Source organism: Sminthopsis crassicaudata, chromosome 1 (genome assembly GCF_048593235.1).
Source record: "Sminthopsis crassicaudata isolate SCR6 chromosome 1, ASM4859323v1, whole genome shotgun sequence".
Lineage (NCBI taxonomy): Eukaryota > Metazoa > Chordata > Mammalia > Dasyuromorphia > Dasyuridae > Sminthopsis > Sminthopsis crassicaudata.
The window spans coordinates 278,162,688-278,169,122 of NC_133617.1; the positions used below are offsets into that span (position 1 = coordinate 278,162,688).

The 6,435-nt window shown below is 35.4% G+C and overlaps 1 pseudogene; it reads right to left on the bottom strand.

Annotated features, from left to right (window-relative positions):
* Positions 1 to 2,303: 2,303 nt before the first annotated feature.
* LOC141549734 (p21-activated protein kinase-interacting protein 1 pseudogene) lies at positions 2,304 to 6,205 on the bottom strand (annotated as a pseudogene).
* Between the last annotated feature and the right edge of the window lie 230 nt (positions 6,206 to 6,435).

A 6,435-nucleotide genomic window follows, 5' to 3' on the forward strand; every position in this document is an offset into this window, starting at 1 on the left:
ATGAGTTTTATTAACTCCCATAATGTCTGCAAAGTAGCACTGAATCAAAGTATTGAATCCTTTATTTAGTCACTCCCCAAAGACCCACTTACAGGAGCAAGCAGGTCAATGCCTAATTGATCAGGCAAGATGCCATCTGTTTCCAGTCACTGGCTAAGTCTTGCCATATTGCATATGCAAGGATCATACAGGGGTCAGGCCTCAAAGTCCAAACTTCGAATTTTAAGGATGAAAAAACTAGCATCCAGGTAGGCTAAAATTTTGCCTCAGGTCACAAAGACAAAGCAAAATTCAACAATATTGCTTTCTACAGCATATGAGGCATATATGCCTCTTTAAGCTGCAAATGTTCTACAGGAAGTACCAGCCATTTTTTATAGATGTTTGCTGAGTTCTAAAAGTTCCTCTTATTTGAACCTCAAGCTAATTTTTCCCTATAAATAATATTATAGAAGATTGTTGAATTCTGTTCTTTGCCTCAGCTTCCTCATCTGTAAAATGAGAATAATGGCATGAAGCTCTCAGTGTTGTGAAGATTAAATGAGCTAACAGATATAATTATTGATCAGGAGAATAGACACAGCCAAAAGTGAATTTTGTCTTATTTTCTTAAATACAGATAATTTAGGCTTAATCAGAGGAGGAGGAATTCAATTCAATAAACATTTAATAAGGCCAAATTATGTTAAGACAGTGTGAGGAGGAGACTGTAATAGAAACTTGAAGACTTGGGTAGCACAGTCAAGGTTGGTAGCCAATGTTCTTTTTTTATATTTCAGGGCTAGAGGATGGAAAGATTCCCAATTTAACAAGCATTTATTTTCTCTCTCTCCCACCCCATACAACAATTTAACGATATTCCATTTTATTTCAAAACTTAGGATGTTCCTTTTCCTTGATAATATTGTACTAGGAGCACCAGTCTGGATAGTTTATTCAAGACTGGCAAATCACTCAAAATCTGCATCTGGGCTTCAGTTCCTTCATTTGTAAAATGAATTGACTGGATTCCAACTTCAATTATTCAAAGTGTTTTATAATTGTCTTTAACTATTTAAAGGGCTATTATAATGTAAAAGGGATTCTACTTTAGGCCTGCCTCCAAAAGGCAAAAGTAGTAGTGGTCTATGATTATTGCCAAAATGTAGATTAAGATTGATGTAATTTTAGGAAAAAAATCCTAACCAGTACAAGGAAAACAACACAGTAGAATTCACAGTCCAGGAAAACTATAGGTCAATCACACCACCACTACCACCAATACACACACACACACACACACACACATACACACACAGATTTGTCAAGTAAAGGCTAGGTGACTATTCCTTGAACATGTGGTAGAAGGGAACTCTTTTTCAGACACGAATTGCGGTATATTACTATCAAGGTCCCTTACAATCTTGAAATTTTATGAAATGTTATTTTAAATACGGAAAAAACGAAGACAAGATAATAATCTTATAATGAAGGTGAAGGTCTATAATAAAATAAAGAGGCTAGACTTACTCTTTTTGGCCCCATTCAGCAAGGCTATGAGCAATGGGTTGAGGTTGTAGGAAGGCATATTTTGGTTCAATATAAGGAGAAACTATTAACAATTATCACTATTCAAAAGCATATTCTTTTTCATATTTCATATGCTATATATACACTCCAAATATGTGTTAGACTAGATCCTCTCTTCTAACTCAGAGATTCTGGGACTGCCTAAATCTCTGGTTAACAACATTCTTTGGCCAGCAAATAGAAGACAGAAAAGAGGTGGGAGAGAGACGGTTTTTCTTGTTTTATTTTTCCCCTGAGGTAGCTAGATTTTCCTTAGAATTTGAGGTAGGGATTATCAGGATGTATATGTCCAAGTGAAAAAGAGCTTGCCTGAGGTAGAATTAACTGAATTCTGACTAGTGTAAGGAGGTGGGGATGAAGAAGAAGAGGGGAATGCAATACTTACTACCAGTGAATTTAGTAGAGTATTAGGTTCAATATAATTAAAAAAAAAAAAAAATGTGATCACAAACTGCCTTGAGAGCAAATTTATTAAACTGAGTACAGTTTTATGAGATAGAACATCTGAATTTTTTTTTGAATTTTGAAAGATTTATTCATGATTTGTACTTTTCCCCCTTCTCTAGTATACCTTCCAATTTTCTTTTCTTGATTGACACTATATTTTCTGCTTTTCTTGGTTTGTTTTTACTATCCTTAATCCAACCAAATTTCTTGGATTGTTGCTATTTTCCTGCTTAATCATTAGATTTGGGAGGGCTAGTTTTGAATGCTTGTTCTTTGCTTACCAAGGGCTACAGCTTTAAGAAGCTGATCTTTGATATCCAGGTATGTCTGGCTTTAGTATTTATTTTGCATAGTAAAGATGGAAAAATCTTATTTGGATTGTGTTTCCACATTTTGATGAAGCCATCACTTGACACTGTAACAATAACATGATACTCTGAGACTTCAAAGATGCAAATGACTTTTATACTGTTTTGATGAGGTTTAAATTCACAGAGATATTTTATTGAATCACAATCCAACAACCTTATAATTTCTTCATCTTTAGCCACAAGTATGGAATCTGAAATAAATGTAAGAGAAGAAATTCTTTTCCCAGTAGTGATGGTACCCAGTAATGGATGCAGTTTCAAGTTGGTAGATTTCTATCTTGTTTGTTATAACAACTACATATTTCAACTACATACATACATGGGGACTATTCAACTATGTGAACATTTTTGTTAGTTTGTTTTTATGAATGTTGATCTTCCTTCAATAAGTTTCCATGTTTGTAATGTCTTGTCTGTTCCCACTGATAGTGCTAATTTGCCAGATGGATGAACAGAAAGAGAAGTCACAAGTCTCTTTTGTGTTTTAATAGACTTCAAACAATCCCATCTCTTTGCATCTCAAACACAGATTAGTCCATCTTCTCTTTAACTAATTAAGTGCCCATTACCAAAGAATTTTGGGCAATTTATTATGCCATTCAAAAAAATAATAATAGCTTTTTATTTTTCAAAATATGTGCAAAGATAGTTTTCAATATCCATCCTTGCAAAACCCTGTGTTCCAAATTTTTCTCCTCTTCCTACCTTCCACCTCCGCTAGACAGCAAGTAATCCAATATAGGTTAAACATATACAATTCTTTTAAATATATTTCCACATTGCTGCACAAGAAAAATCAGATCAAAAGGGGAAGGGGGTGAGAAAGAAAAAAAAAAAGCTAGCAAACAACCACAACAATAATTATGACGTTATGATGATGCATAGTGCTTCATGTTCTACCTTTTTTTTTTCATGTTATAGGTATGAATTGTTTCATCTTTGCTTCCAGTGACCACAAACTGGTTATTTACAGCCATTGATGACAAGGAAACAACATGGCTGTGGTGGGTGAAATCACCACAGGAGTCCAGTTCTCACTCTGACTGCTCAGGCTGGGCTCCCTCTGCACAGTGAATTTAAAAAAAAAAAAAATCTGGATATTTCAATCAATGAATCCACAAGCATTTATTAAGTGGTTACACTGTACCAGGCATTGTGCTAAGTATTGCTAAAAACAAAGAAAAGCAAGCATAAAAGCTTCCCCTGACCTCAAAAAAGCTGACACACTAATGGGGGAAATGTAAATAACTAGATACATTAACAGTATACACAAAAAAAACTATATATCTGCCACTAAGGAGATTGTCTTTTTCTGAGATACATACTACATACACACAGAGAAGTAATACAAAATAATTTGAGGAGGAAGAGAAGAGGGCAAAGTATTGGTAGGCAGGGTAAACTGCATCCATTACTGGTACCATCAGGATATTGCACACAATTTCTAATTTCTTTTTTTTTTTTCTCTCTCTCTTTTTTTTTTTTTTTTTTCTGAGGCTGGGGTTAAGTGACTTGCCCAGGGTCACAGCTAGGAAGTGTTAAGTGTCTGAGACCAGATTTGAATCAGGTCCTCCTGAATTCAAGGCTAGTGCTCTGTCCACTGCGCCACCTAGCTACTCCCCACAATCTCTAATTTCAAATTCAAGGAATAAAGAGTGAGACTATTTGACTAGAGCAAAGAATGCACAAAAAGGAGAAATGTGTACTAAGGTTGGAAAGGTAGGTGAAAACCATAGTGGAATGGAATTTAGTGGTAAATTCAAAGTTAAGTTTTATCTTAGAAGAAATAGGAGCCATTAAAACTTTTTTGAGCAAGAAAGTAGCAGATAAGGCCTGTGGCATAGGAATATTAATTTGGCAATTATGTGTATCATAAGCACAAATTAAGATGTTCTTGGGTATTCTGCCAAGAATGGAAAGAATCCTCAATTAGAATGATAATGTGAATGGCCAGAAATTGTGAAAGATGTTATAGATCTTTAATCTATAAGATTTTGGCAACTGATTAAATGGTAGGTGAAAGAACAACAAATTGTTTAAGGATGATTCAGGGTTGTGAAAACTGGGTATGTAGGTTGATGGTACATTCAATAGAAATAGAGAAGTCATTTGTTTTTGGCATGGTAAGTTTGGGTTAATGATAGGATATTAGAGTTCAAGAGAGAGAGGAAGTATGATGAACTAATATGTAAGTATGGGAATTAATCATCCAAAATGATGATGGAAGTTTTGGGAGTAGATTAAATGTCCAAGAAAAGGGATAGAGAGTGTGTCCAAAACAAAGCTTTGGTCCACAACCTGAGTTATGAGGAGGAAATGGATGCTGATTCAGCAAAGGTGATCAAAAAGCAATGATCAGACAGATTGGAGAAGAAGTAGGAAGAGATCAATTCCAAAGAAGTAAAGGGATGTGGGAGTACTCATCCTCAAGAGAAGGTAGGCAACAATATTAAAAGCCATAATATCGGCAAGCAGGACAAGAATTAAGGAAAGTGCAATGGATGTAACAGATCAAAAAGCTGTGGTAATCTTGGAGAAAGCAGGTTCAGAAAGTGATAGTCCAAAGTCAGATTCCAAGGATCTGAGAACTGATTGAAAGGTGTGAAATGGAGGCAAAATGAAAAGGAAGAAGAGCTATATTGTGATGGCTTAAAGAGAAGAAAGGATCAAATCAAAGATTCATAAGGATTGAAAGAGATTTAGGTAGGTTTGTGGACTCTGAAAATAGAACAAGTAGATAAAAAGATTGAAGAGAGAGCTGGAAAAAGTGAAGAAGGGGAGATGGGAAACACAGGGAAATTAAAGATGTAAGCTCTCAGAAGAAATAGGAAGGGATAGGGTGTCAAGAACACAAGGAAAAAAGAATCAACTCAAGGAAAAGGCCTGTCTTTCTCCTTGGAAACTATAATAAATAAGAATAGGCTAAGATGCATAAGGCTTTAAAAATGTGCTCCTAACTGATGGCTAACTTTTCTTAGTAGGGTAAGCTTTTGAGGTAGAAAGTGAAGAAAAAGGGAAAAGATTACTCCTTCCTCAGATCTCTGCCTTTAGAATTTGGCATAGTTGGTCAGTTTCTACCACTTTTTCTCCTTCCACCAGGCAATTTCTCTCCCTACTAATCATTCTCAATTCCTTTTCTGCAGAGTTTTCTTTTTGTATGCACAAAAAAAGAGGGTGGAAGGAATGAATGAAGTCATTTCCCCTAATAAACCAGGTTTATACATTTAGCAAAATTATGCTTTGACTTATTTTTAGCCTAGATAAAGGAAAAAAATCCCAATCCTGTTTAGTTCTACTATTTGAGAAATTGATCCTAAAAATCACTAATAAGTTAAAATCATAGCATTTGCTCTCTCAATTTGACTCAGCCCCTAGAAAGCCTGGCATGTTCAAATGGTCCTTTCTGGAGTCTATGTACTAACATTCATTTACCATTCCTCTAGCTTTAACTCCCATTCACAAATAAGGCAATTTGTAGATCAAGAGCAATTAAGTTGAAGAACTTTATCTAGTTAGAAAGTACAATTCAAACTATTCTCAAAGAAATTCAAATAGAAATTAGATAAGTAATTTCGGAGAACAGAATAGGTTTTAAGAGTCAGATTCTGCCCCTTTACAAGTAAAAAGGAAGAGGAGACTATAGTACAGTTTAGTTGTTTTTTTCCAAAATGGAGGGTCAGCTACTACAAGTCCCATTCTGTTGTCTGAAAGTAGAGACAATTGCAAGTCCCAGGTTTGATTATAATCCAATAGGCTACAAGGGCCTGAGTGTTCCTCTCATTCTCTAGAGCCCTGTTCAAACGGACATTCTCATTCATTCTCATTCTCATTCTCTCTCTTTCTCTCTCTCTTAAACTGCATTATACCACTCCTATTGCTGCTACAACCATTAGCAATCTTTCCTAATGCTGCTTCTGGTAATTTTTCCTCAAGCTCAGGAGTCAATGAAGGAATCTCTTCATCATTTCAAAAGACATGTCTAACATCCTTCAGTGTTGAGTTGACATGTGGCTAGAAGTAGCCAAATTATGCACATTTCTCCCTATCT